This window comes from Beta vulgaris, chromosome 5 (assembly GCF_026745355.1).
Source record: "Beta vulgaris subsp. vulgaris cultivar EL10 chromosome 5, EL10.2, whole genome shotgun sequence".
Taxonomy (NCBI): Eukaryota; Viridiplantae; Streptophyta; class Magnoliopsida; order Caryophyllales; family Amaranthaceae; genus Beta; species Beta vulgaris.
In genome coordinates, this window is record NC_079206.1 from 65,910,676 (window position 1) to 65,923,646 (window position 12,971).

Sequence of the window (12,971 nt, forward strand, 5' to 3'; positions counted from 1 at the left end):
ATTAAAGGTTATAATACACGCTTTCGGACTTTCCCGGGGCCCGAGCTTCGAACGCCACGGGATGTCTCCTAATGCTATGGAAGGTTATTAGAAAAGAGTCATGTGTCTTGGAACGAATATATGGATGCATTTACATTCATTTCGAGGCAAGTTTGAGGTTTCACGAGAAATGAACAAATGGAGTGTTTAGAGGCTTTTCGAGGCAACGGTGTCAAGCACCCGCGCTGTAACACCCCCAAAATCCACACGCGCCTACCACTGCTGCGTCGCGTCGACCTCGGGGCGTTACCGCCGCGATGGAACGCAAGGCATAATAAGAGTTACGATAACTTAAAACATTAACTTGAAAACTAAAATGCAGCGGAATTAAAATATAAATACAACTCGGGAATCACCAATGACCCCTTTCATTCAAACCACAAACCATTTATATAAGTCTTAGAAAAACCAATAATAATTGTTTCAAATGCTTTAAATGTAAATACCCAAGCCTAGCCCCGTATGCTCGAGATTATGCAGCAGCACCAGCACACCTAGTCTGCTCCCCATTGTAGCATCAATGGTTCATCGCAGTTCATCAAACACATAATAACACACAATCAGCTATGCTGAGTACGTAATGAACCATTGAATACATGTAAACATAAATGATGCACACATGAACAATCTTAAGCATGATGCTACACTATGTTACATCCTTTAACCTTTATATCTTTAATCTTTAATTGGCATCGAACGGGCACCGTCATCTTACTAGAATCATACGGGCTACTGAATCCTTAACAGACACTAGGTCTGTTAGATGAAATGCAAATACGGTTTCGAGCCGTCTACACCCATCACCTTAGTATGCATACCCCCAAGATCGAACGGAACCTTCCGCCTACTTGAGTGTCAAAAATATAAGGACACTACTGTCGTCACAGTAGGCCTGCGTAGGAGCGTAGGACAAGTCCCACACTCCCCCCATTGTTCATCACTTGTAGGGAGTCCAACTACAAGATATTGCCATAATTCATTTTAATATTAACCATTCATTTCATAACCACATATAGTCATTTACCTTTTCTCTTAGTTACAATGCTCAAATCGTATCTCTTGTAACACTCTTGTTACACTATGGATACATAGAATCAATTACCTGTTCTCTTCATTAAATTCTCAAATGTCTATCTCTTGTAACACCTTGTTACACTATGGATACATAGAATCATTTACCTGCCTCTTAGTCAATGCTCGAATCATATCTCTTGTAACAACCTTGTTACACTATGGATAGATTAAAAATGCTCTTGTTTATACTACGATAGAATTACGCATTCCAATGCAACATATCAATTTCAATTAGAAATGTCTAACCAGACAATCTCAATCAATCAAACGTTCCCTATCATGCTTCTAGGTTCCAATAACATAGATTGCAACCTAATCATGATACTAATACTTGGGATTAAACTGGTACGCGTATGTACCTTATAACGGAGAATTTTCGCTGTCTTAATCGAACGTTCCGCTTATGAAATTGGGACCTAAACCGTTAAATAAAACTTTAGTGCTACGTTGTTGGAAACATTAACGATTACTACGTAACTGAGACCATACGGTTTAATAATTCAAAGTAAACGATTAATAAACCCCTTGTTTAAGAATTTTCGTTACTTTTCTTATTATAAAGAGTTTAACGTCTTTTATGAGTCAAAGCTAGTGAACATACTAATATTAGTTAGTGTCATTAGTCCACTATCTTTACCAAATCAGTTAAATTATAAGTCCAACCATGTTTTATGTCCAAAATCTTATGTCCAAAAGTCTTAGGTCCAATCCAGTATTATGTCCGAAAGTCAGATCCGCAATTATACTCAGATCAGTAAAATAAACTCATTAACTTGAATTATTAATTAACTAATTATAATTTAACATAATTATGAAAACATAAATTATAATTAAACTTAATATAATATATTCAATATATAAAAAATGTTTTATACCGTTAAGCTCGCCGGAAATCAAGTTCCGGCGACCGATTTCCGACAACGGCGCAACAAACCGCTCGAACACGAACGCACGGCAGCACACAATACTCGCGCAGCCCTCGATTCGCACACCGGCTGCTCGCTCGTCGCTCAGCACTCGAGCCAGCCTTCGAGCCTCGCTTCCGCCTTCGCTCGCATAGCCCCTCTCGCACAAACCCGCGTCGTCGCACAGCAGCACTTCACACAAACCCGCGTCCTGCTCGTCTCGCACCCCTCGACTCGCACTACACCCGCGTCTGTCGCCCGCGAGCCTCGCAACGCCTCGTCGCACCTCCTCGCACTCACGGACTTCGAACTACCTCGCTGGTTCGTCGCGCTCAACCAACCTCGTCACTCGCACACCTTGACGAGGATCCGCGAGGGGGACGAAGACACGGACGAACCACGAGAGCAAGAGAAGAGGAAGAACAGTGAGGGGGAAGAGGAGAGCAGCGAGAGAGGAGAGAGGAGAGAGAAATTGAGAGAGGAGAAGAAAGGCAGATGACGGCTGAGGGAGAAAGGAAAATTTAGGGTTTCTAAAAATTTTCTCCTCTTCTTTTCCTTTTTATAGCCTTCCAAAAGTGGTAACCCTAGATCGGGTGAACTCGGTTTAACCTTTATAAATCCGAAATTAATACAACCGACTCGTATTAATATTATTATATTCTTATTATTAAGTAAATAATATTAAAATACCTTTTAATTATTTTCTTTGTATTTCTTAATTATTACGAATTAATTCCAAAAATACGGAGTATTACACGCGCAATGTTACAAGTCATGCCGGACTTCCTAGGAACGTTTTGGAAAATAATATGACCAGGCCCGAAAAAGTCCAAAAAGTCCCAAAAACAGCCAAAATTGGAAAATAATAATACACGCTTTCAGACTTTCCTGGGGTCCGAGTTCCAACGCCACGGGATCCCCCCTAGGGACATGGTAGGTCATTGGAAATGAGTCATGTAGCTTGGAACGAATATCAGGATGCCTTTACATTCATTTCGAGGCAATTTGGTTTTCACGAAAAATGAACAAATGAGGTGTTAGAGGCTTTTCGAGGCAATGCCAATTGTGCCAAGGACCCACGCAAGGTTACTAGTCACCTCGGCAATCCTACGAATGTTTTGGGAGAAAATATGACAAGACCCGGAGAAAACAAAAAAATGTCCCAAAAACAACCAAAATTGAAGGTTATAACACACGCTTTTAGACTTTTTCGGGGCCCGAGCTCCGGACGCCACGAGATGCCTCGTAGGGCCATGGGAGATCATTGGAAATGAGTCATACGGCTTGGATTGAATATATGGATTCCTTTACGTTCATTTTGAGGCAATTTTAGGTTTCACGATAAATGAACAAAAGAGGTGTTTAGAGTCTTTTCGAGACAGCACAAATGGTGCCAAGCATCCGCGCAACGTTAGAATTCACGTCGTCCTTCCTGGGGAGAAAATATGACCAGCACTGGAAAAGTCCAAATATGTCCCAAAAACAGCCAAAATTGAAGATTATAATACATGCTTTCAGACTTTCTCGGGGCCTGAGCTTCGAACGTCATGGGATTCCTCTTAGGGCCATAAGAGGTCATTGGAAATGAATCATGTGGCTTGGAACGAATATATGGATGCTTTTACGTTCATTTTGAGGCAATTTCAGGTTTCACAAGAAATGAACAAATGGGTTGTTTAGAGGCTTTTCGAGGCAACACAAATGGTGCGAAGCACCCATGCAACGTTACAAGTCACGTCGGCCGTCCTAGGAACGATTCGGGAAAAAATATGACAAGCGCCGGAAAAGTCCAAATATGTCCCAAAAACAGCCAAAATTGAAGGTTATAATACACGTTTTCCGACTTTCTCGGGGCCCGAGCTCCGAACGCCATAAGATTCCTCCTACGGCCATGGGAAGTCATTGGAAATGAATTATGTAGCTTGGAACAATTATATAGATGTCTTTACGTTCATTTTGAGGCAATTATAGGTTTTACGTACGAGAAGTCAACAAATGGGGTGTTTAGAGGCTTTTCGAGCCAGCACAAATGGTGTGAAGCACCCACGCAACGTTACAAGTCACGCCGGCTTTTCTAGGAACGTTTCGGACCAACAACGGAAAAGTCCAAAAATGTCCCAAAAACAGCCAAAATTAAAGGTTATAATACACGCTTTCGGACTTTCTCGGAGTCCAACCTCCGAACGTCACAGAATTCCTCATAGGGACATGGTAGGTAATTACAAATTAAAGGAGTCATGTGGTTTGGTACGAATATGTGGATGCCTTTACGTTCATTTTGAGGCATTTCGGGTTTCACGAGAAATGAACAAATGGGGTGTTTAGAGGCTTTTTGAGGCAACACAAATGGTGCCAATCACCCGCGCAACGTTACAAGGCACGTCGGCCTTCCTAGGAATGTTTTGAGACAAAACATGACCAGACCCGGAGAAGTAAAAAATGTCCCAAAAACAACCAAAATTGAAGGTTATAATACATGCTTTTAGACTTTCTTGAGGCCCGAGCTCCGAACGCCATGGGATGCCTCCTAGGGCTATGGGAGGTCATTGGAAATGAATCATGTGGCTTGGAACGAATATGTGGATGTCTTTACGATCTTTTCGAGATAATTTTAGGTTTCACGAGAAATGAAGAAATGGGGTGTTTAGAGACTTTTCAAAAGGCAAAACAAATGGTGCTAAGCACCCGCGCCACGTTACAAGACACGTCGGCCTACCAAGGAACGTTTCAGGAGAAAATAAGACCAGCACCGGAAAAGTTTAAATATGTCCCAAAAACAGCCAAAATTAAAGGTTATAATAAACGCTTTCCGACTTTCTCGATACCCGAGCTCCGAACGCCATGGGATTCCTCCTACGGCCATGGGAGGTCATTGGAAATGAATCATGTAGCTTGGAACGATTATATGGATGCCTTTACATTCATTTCGAGGCAATTTTAGGTTTTACAAGAAATGAACAAATGAGGTGTTTAGAGGCTTTTTGAGGCAAAACAAATGGTGTCAAGCACCCGCGCCACGTTACAAGTCACGTCGGCCTACCTGGAAACTTTTTGGGAGAAAATAAGACCAACACCGAAAAAGTCCAAATATGTCCAAAAAACAGCCAAAATTGAAGGTTATAATACACGCATTCATACTTTCTCGAAACTCGAGTTCTGAACGCCATGGGAGGTCATTGGAAATGAATCATGTGGCTTGGAACAAATATGTGGATGCCTTTACGTTCATTTCGAGGCAATTTTAGGTTTCACGAGAAATGAACAAATTGGGTGTTTAGAGGCTTTTTGAGGCAACACAAATGGCGCCATGCACCCGCGAAACGTTACAAGTCACGTCGCCCTTCCTGAGAACGTTTGGGGAGAAAATATGACCAACACCGGAGAAGTCCAAATATATCCCAAAAACAGCCAAAATTGAAGGTTATAGTACACGCTTTAACACTTTCTCGGGGCCCGAGCTCTGAACGCCATGCATGGGATGCCTCCTAGGGTTATGGGAGGTCCTTGGAAATGAATCATGTATCTTGGAATGAATATATATGGATGCCTTTATGTTCATTTGGATGCAATTTTAGGTTTCACGAGAAATGAACAAATGGGTTGTTTAGAGACTTTTCGAGGCAACACAAATGGTGTCAAACACCCGCGCAATGTTACAAGTCACGTCGGCCTTCCTATTTACGTTTCAGGAGAAAATATGACCAGGCCTGGAAAAGTCCAAAATGCCCCAAAAACCAAAATTGAAGGTTATAATACACGCTTTCGGACTTTCCCGGGGTCCGAGCTCCGAACGTCACGGGATTCCTCCTAGGGACATGGTAGGTCATTGTAAAGGAGTCATGTGACTTAGAACGAATATATAGATGCATTTACGTTCATTTCGAGACATTTTAGGTTTCACGAGAAATGAATAAATGGGGTGTTAGAGGCTTTTCGAGGCAATGCAAATTGTGCCAAGGACACGCACAACCTTACAAGTCACGTCGACTTTTCTAGGAACGTTTCGAGAGAAAAGATGACCAGCAACGGAGAAGTCAAAAAATGTCCCAAAAACAGCCAAAATTAAAGGTTATAATACACGTTTTAGGACTTTCTCGGGGTCCAACTTGCGAACGCCATGGGATTTCTCATAGGGACATGGGAGGTAATTTGGAAAGGAGTCATATGGCTTGGAATGAATATGTGCATGCCTTTACGTTCATTTCGAGACATTTTGTGTTTCATGAGAAATGAACAAATGGGGTGTTAGAAGCTTTTCGAGGCAATGCAAATTGTGCCAAGGACCCGCACAACGTTACAAGTCACGTCGGCACTCCTACGAATGTTTCGGGAGAAAATGTGACCAGGCCCGAAGAAGTAAAAAAAAAATCCCAAAAAGGCCAAAATTGAAGGTTATAATACACGCTTTCGGACTTTCACGGGGCCCGAGCTCCGAACGCCACGGGATGCCTCCTAGGGCTATGGAAGGTTATTAGAAAGGAGTCATGTGTCTTGGAACGAATATATGGAAGCATTTACGTTCTTTTCGAGGCAATTTTGAGGTTTCACGAGAAATTAACAAATGGAGTGTTTAGAGGCTTTACGAGGCAACACAAATGGTGCCAAGCACCCGCGCAACGTTACAAGTCACGCCAGACTTCCTAGAAACGTGTCAGAATAAAATATGACCAGGCCCGAAAAGTCCAAAAAGCCAAAAACAGCCAAAATTGAAGGCTTATAATACACGCTTTCGGACTTTTCTGGGGTCCGAGTTCCGAATGCCACGGGATGCCTCCTAGGGCCTTGGGAGTTCATTGTTAATGAATCATGTGGCTTGGAACAAATATGTGGATGCCTTTACGTTCATTTCGAGGAAATTTTTGGTTTCACGAGAAATGAACAAATGGGGTGTTTAGAGGCATTTCGAGGCAACACAGATGTTGCCAAGCACCCGCGCAACGTTACAAGTCACGTTGGCTTTCCTAGGAACGTTTCGGGAAAAAAATATTAACAGCACCGAAAAAGTCCAAATATATCCCAAAAATAGCCAAAATTGAAGGTTATAACACACAATTTCAGACTTTCTCGGGGCCCGAGCTCCGAACGTCATATGATGCCTCCTAGGGCTATAGGAGGTCATTGGAAATGAATCATGTAGCTTGGAACGAATATATGGATGCCTTTACGTTCATTTCGAGGCATTTTTCTGCTTCACGAGAAATTAACAAATGGGGTGTTTAGAGGCTTTTCGAGGCAACACAAATGGTGCCAAGCACCAGCGCAACGTTACAAGTCACGTCGATTTTCCTAGGAACGTTTCGGGAGAAAATATGATCAGCACCAAAAAAGTCAAAAATGTCCCAAAAATTATCAAAATTGAAGGTTATAATACACGCTTTCGGACTTTCCTGGGGTCCGAGCTCCGAACGCCACGGGACTCCTCCTCGGAAGATGGTATGTCGTCATTGGAAAGGAGTCATATGGCTTGGAACGAATATGCGGATGCCTTTATGTTTATTTCGATGCATTTTGGATTTCACGACAATTTAACAAATGGGATGTTAGAGACTTTTCGAGGCAATGCAAATTGTGTCAAGGACCCACGCAACGTTACAAGTCAGAAGTCACGTCGGCACTCCTAAGAATGTTTCGGGAGAAAGTATAACCAGGCCCGGAGAAATAATCATATATTGACTATAATAAGATCTTTCAGTATGTTAAACACTTTTATTCCTCAATATAATAATGAATCATAATGTTGTAGTTCTTCATTGGTTGAGAGTTGCACAAGTTAAATTGCTTTTGTAACTTAATTTAATAATTGGAGATGGTCAGCTAAAATGGATTTATATGTGCAAGGAAATTCTGAGCTAATCTAAGTTTAAAATTTATAATGGTTTATAGTATTCCTCTATGATATTTGTTCATTGCTTTAGCTAATGTCAAAAATGTTATACATGGAAATGATGCTTGTATGAAGTATTTTGTTACTATAAAATGAAAATTAACAAGCTAATCAAAATCATACGTGTTTAACAAAGCATAATAATTACAAGTTGTACGTATTCTCATTGAGAAGAAAAACATGACTTAGTCAACTGTTTATCTTACTCTGTATGTATAGTTTGCATATCATGATCAAATGTCAACATATACATACTACGTACTTTGATGTTTCACTAGATGTGAATGAAGGATTTATGTCCTCGACTTAAATGCAATTACTAATATATAATGGATCGTATTATAGAGATAATAAGTTCGTTATATTGGGTCGTCTATACGTCTTGCTAGAGAAAGCTATAGAACTTCGGATTAGTAAATAAATAAACCCGAAGCCCAATGTAACGGATCCTACAAGGTCACACATTAAACTTGGATCAACAAAAGAAACCTAGAGCCCAAGAGGGCCCTAGGGTGGCCGGCCAAGAGATGGAAAAGGAGAGAAATCTGACCTAAATACTTTTATATATTTGGGTTAGGCAGAAAAGAAAACAGTCAGTTTATTCTCTTATTATTTTCTCTCTCCTATTCTCTCTCTTCAAAAGTCACGTTTAAACTCCAAAAATAAGAAAAAGTTTTCTTCCTTTCCAACTAGCATTGGTGGAGTGTTGATCCGGGTTGGTGGACTAAGTAGAGGAATCACATCTGAGATTCTCAATCCGGGTTATTCAAGCTTTGTGGAAATCACGCTACAAAGGTTATTTCTAAACTTGTATGTGATCCTTAATTGTATATGCATGTGATCCTGATTTAAGTGCTTATGAATTTGATTCATGAAATTCCGCTTTATAGTACTTATATATTCCTACAGTGGTATCAGTTTTAGCCTCTTGCATATAGAATTTTGGTCATAAAGTTTAGTTTATGTATGATTAATTTTAATTTGATTAAGGGGAGGAATTAAATTATGGATTGAATAATTAATTGAAATTTGTTAAAAGGAGTTTTAATTACTTTCTTTCTCAATATTTAATAGCCGAAATTTTTTCACCTTTGAAACCCTAATTTTCAAAATTTATAGAAATTCTGATTTTAGATCTCTAAATTTCGAAAATAAATTCATGTTATTAATAAATTTTCATGCTTAAAATCGTTTATGTATGAAGATAAATTCATGTAAAAGGTGTTTTATATGAATTAGTGATTAATTATATGAATAATCTGAAAATTAATTAAAATAGAGATTTTAAATTTAATTTTCTGTATTAAGCATAAAGAGTTATGTTTAATTTAATCAAGATCACCTAATTAAATTTACAAAAGGTTGTATTTTTAATATCCTTCAAGAAAAGAAAAGAAAAGAAAATTGAAAGGGAGAAGAGGAGCAGCCACCGTGGCTGCTCCGGTGGTCTGCCGGCAGAAAGCCGGGGAAGGCGACGCAAGGCTGCCGGCGAGCAGTCGCGTCGGACAGGAGAGGTGGCGCAGCCACACTCAACGACGTTCGACGTGCGGAGTGGCTGTTGCTGCCGCAGGTGAAGCGCCGGCGTCGACGTTGGCTCTCGAAAGAAACAACCGGCGAGTTGCCGGTGAGAGGGATCGAAAAGGTCGCCGAAAATTTTTGGTTTCACGTCCTTCTGGGCATGATGCGTGAAAGCAGCCTTGTTGCTGCTGGGTTCACGGTTTTCAAAAAAAAAAAAAAATAAAAAAAAAAAAATTTTAAGAAAACGTGCCTAAACAAATCTGGGCAGCAGAATTTTTTATTTTTATTTTGGAAGTTTTATTTTGAAAACAGATTTTGAGAAAGATAAGTAAATTTCAATTATAATTGACTTGGTCATAAATTTCAATCCATAATCTGATTTTTTAATCTAATTAAAATTAATTAGGCTAGTTTTAAGGGATAGAATCTTTAGGTGATTAGATATTACTTAAAATTTTATCTTCTTGCTTTAATTAAGAATATTTGATATTTTAATTGATTGGCAAGTATAATATGTGATATTATTATGTGGCTTTTATATATGATATATTTGCTATGTATGACTAGTATGGCCCAAATTAAGATAGAAAATACGATCTGCGTATCGTGATGTATTCTTGTAATTTTAAATACGATCTGCGTATCGTTAAGTATTTTTGTAATTTATTTAATTTAGTTATTATTTAATTATTTTGATACTTATGTAATCCAAATTAAAGAAGATCCCATCAAGAGAAGGCCCATGGAAAAGGTGGATGGAGATCCATGAAGAGTCCAAGAAGGAGCCATTGATGCTTAGTTCTTAGGATTAGGGGCCATACTAGATCATTTTATTTTCGCATTTTATTATTCTTTAAAATGCTTATAAGTTTATTGTATGTTGGTTGTTGATGCGCTAGAGTTCACTAATTCATAACAACATAATAAACTTAGGCCCCGTAAATATTAAGGTTTGCTTTTCCAAACATAAAGTACTTATAAAACCCTTAATTAATAGTAATAGGTCATGCCTCCGCAGGGTGTTATCATTAATTTTGGGATATAAGGTAAAATTGCGAATTTTACAACTTAGTTTGGTTGTCCTTAACAAAATTATCAAAAGCGTTTTGAATTTTGAAGCAAGAGATAGTTAAACATGCGATGTTTATCCATCTAAACAAGAGTTATAAAGTGTTATAATTAGTAAAAGAGTTTACTTACCTTGATAATGTAACGTTAAGATAAGGCCTCCGTCTGCTTAGTGTTACATGTTGATAGGATCTTGTAAAACACTTATTCATAGGGGACTTTAATTTTGAATAGGTGGTCAACCTAGAAACCTTTTACATGTTTTAGGTTGCTTTATAAACATAAAATTGAACTTTGCCTTATTTTTCTGTCTGTAGATATCATGTCTAATAACAACAACAACAACTCCGGTTTCAACATTCGTCCTTTTCTGGAAAAGGACAGACTGAATGGTGAAAATTTCCTTAATTGGGAAAGGACCTTAAGACTCGTTCTGAGGTTTGAGGGTCGAGAGGACGTCTTAGATACCCCGCTTCCTGTAATAACTGATGAATCAACTGACGCTGAAAAACGTCGTGCAAAACAGGCTAGTGATAAGTCTATACCAATCACTTGTTTGATGGTAGCAGCCATGGAGCCGAACCTCCAAAAGAGGTTCGAAACCAAGGATGCCTACACGATCATGCAAGAGCTGCGGGCCATGTTTAAAACTCAGGCCCGAGTTGAGCGGTATGAGACTAACAGGGAGATCCTTGAATGTCACTTGAAGCCGGGTCAAGCTGTTGGCCCCCATGTGTTCGAAATGATGGGTCTTTTGAAAACATGGAAAGACTTGGGTTCCCTTATAGGCTCGAGTTGGCTACTGACATCATTCTCCACTCACTACCTGAAAGTTTTAATCAGTTCAGAATGACCTACAATATGAATGAGTCTGAAAAGACTTTGCAAGAGCTGCATGGATTGTTGGTCAATGCTGAAAGGAACATCCCTAAGGTTGAACCAAAGAAAGAGGTTCTGTTGGTTCAAAAGGGAAAGGGTTTCAAAAAGAAATGGGCAGGAAAGAAGGACAAAGGCAAGCAAGTTGCCACTGTCGCTGAAAAACCTAAGCCAACCGCCAAGCCAAGGTTGCTGCGGAAAGCAAGTGCTTCCACTGTCACAAGATTGGACACTGGAAGAGGAACTGCCCGATATACTTGGAGGAAATAAAGAAGTCTGGGGCTTCTACTTCAGGTATATATGTTATAGAAATCAATTTGACTTCTACTTCTTTATGGGTATTTGATACCGGTTGTGGTTCTCACATAGTTAATGATGTGCAGGGACTAAAAAGAAGTAGGAAGTTGGCAAAAGGCGAGGTAGAGCTACGCGTTGGAAATGGAGCACGAGTTGCTGCACTTGCCGTCGGGAGCTATAGTCTACACTTGCCATCTGGGCTTATTTTAGAATTAAATAATTGTTATTTCGTTCCTACAATAACTAAGAACATAATTTCGGTTTCAGTTTTGGATTCTGAAGGTTTTTGCTTTGAAATAAAGAACAAATGTTGTTCCATTTCTTACAATAATATGTTCTATGCCAGAGCTAATTTGATAAATGGTTTATATGTGCTTGATAAATCATTACAAGTCTATAACATAGATAGCAAGAAAAAGAAATCAAATGATTCTAACCTAACCTATATTTGGCATTGCCGAATGGGTCATATAAACCAAAAGCGCATTCACAAGTTACAAAAGGACGGTATAATTCCATCATTTGATTTCGAATCATTTGATGTATGTGAATCATGCTTAATGGGTAAGATGACAAAATCACCATTTACTGGAAAAGGTGAAAGGGCCAGCGATCTTTTAGGACTCATACATACAGATGTATGTGGTCCTATGAGCACAAAGGCAAGGGGAGGGTTTAATTACTTCATCACCTTCACTGATGATTTGAGTAGATATGGCTATATTTACTTATGAAACATAAGTCGGAATCTTTTGATAGATTCAAAGAGTTCCAAAATGAAGTACAGAATCAACTTGGTAAGACAATAAAAGCACTACGATCCGATCGTGGTGGTGAATATTTGAGCCAAGAGTTTGATGATCATCTAAAGGATTGTGGAATTCTTTCACAATTAACTCCACCAGGAACACCACAGTTAAATGGTGTATCTGAAAGGAGGAATCGAACATTACTAGATATGGTTCGATCTATGATGAGTCTTGCTGATCTACCGATTTCTTTTTGGGGATACGCTCTCGAAACTGCTGCACACACACTAAATAGGAGCCCGTCAAAGGCTGTAGAAAAGACTCCATATGAGTTATGGAATGGAAAACCTCCAAACTTGTCTTTTCTAAAAATCTGGGGATGCGAGGTCTATGTAAAGCGGTTACTATCAGACAAACTCGCACCCAAGTCAGATAAATGTCTCTTTGTGGGGTATCCAAAAGAGACAAGGGGTTATTACTTCTATAACCGTCAAGAGAACAAAGTGTTTGTTGCTCGTGATGGTGTCTTTCTTGAAAAGGAATTTGTTTCTAGAAAGACAA

At 39.4% G+C, this 12,971-nt stretch overlaps 1 long non-coding RNA gene across 1 annotated transcript; it reads right to left on the bottom strand.

Moving 5' to 3' along the window:
- Positions 1-316: 316 nt before the first annotated feature.
- Positions 317-2,041, bottom strand: LOC130591559 (uncharacterized). The gene is made up of 3 exons (XR_008969338.1): positions 1,989-2,041; positions 1,473-1,529; positions 317-538 (listed from the first exon to the last, which is right to left on the bottom strand). It is a non-coding gene; the product is annotated as an uncharacterized LOC130591559 (long non-coding RNA).
- Positions 2,042-12,971: the final 10,930 nt, after the last annotated feature.